Source organism: Nerophis ophidion, linkage group LG05 (genome assembly GCF_033978795.1).
Source record: "Nerophis ophidion isolate RoL-2023_Sa linkage group LG05, RoL_Noph_v1.0, whole genome shotgun sequence".
NCBI classification, from domain to species: Eukaryota; Metazoa; Chordata; class Actinopteri; order Syngnathiformes; family Syngnathidae; genus Nerophis; species Nerophis ophidion.
The window spans coordinates 61,937,798-61,938,009 of NC_084615.1; positions in this window are offsets into that span (position 1 = coordinate 61,937,798).

Here is a 212-nt window from a genome sequence, read left to right on the forward strand (position 1 = left end):
GAGAATCGAATCGAAAAAATCGATACATCATCGAATCGTGACCACAAGAATCGATATTGAATCGAATCGTGGGACACCCAAAGAATCACAGCCCTACTTTATAATATCAAACCCAAAACGAAGACGTTTTATTGTGAAACGACTCGAACATGGGGGTGTCTATAGCTATTGCGCATGCGCCTATAAAACGTATTTTGGGGGGTCTGTGGGAG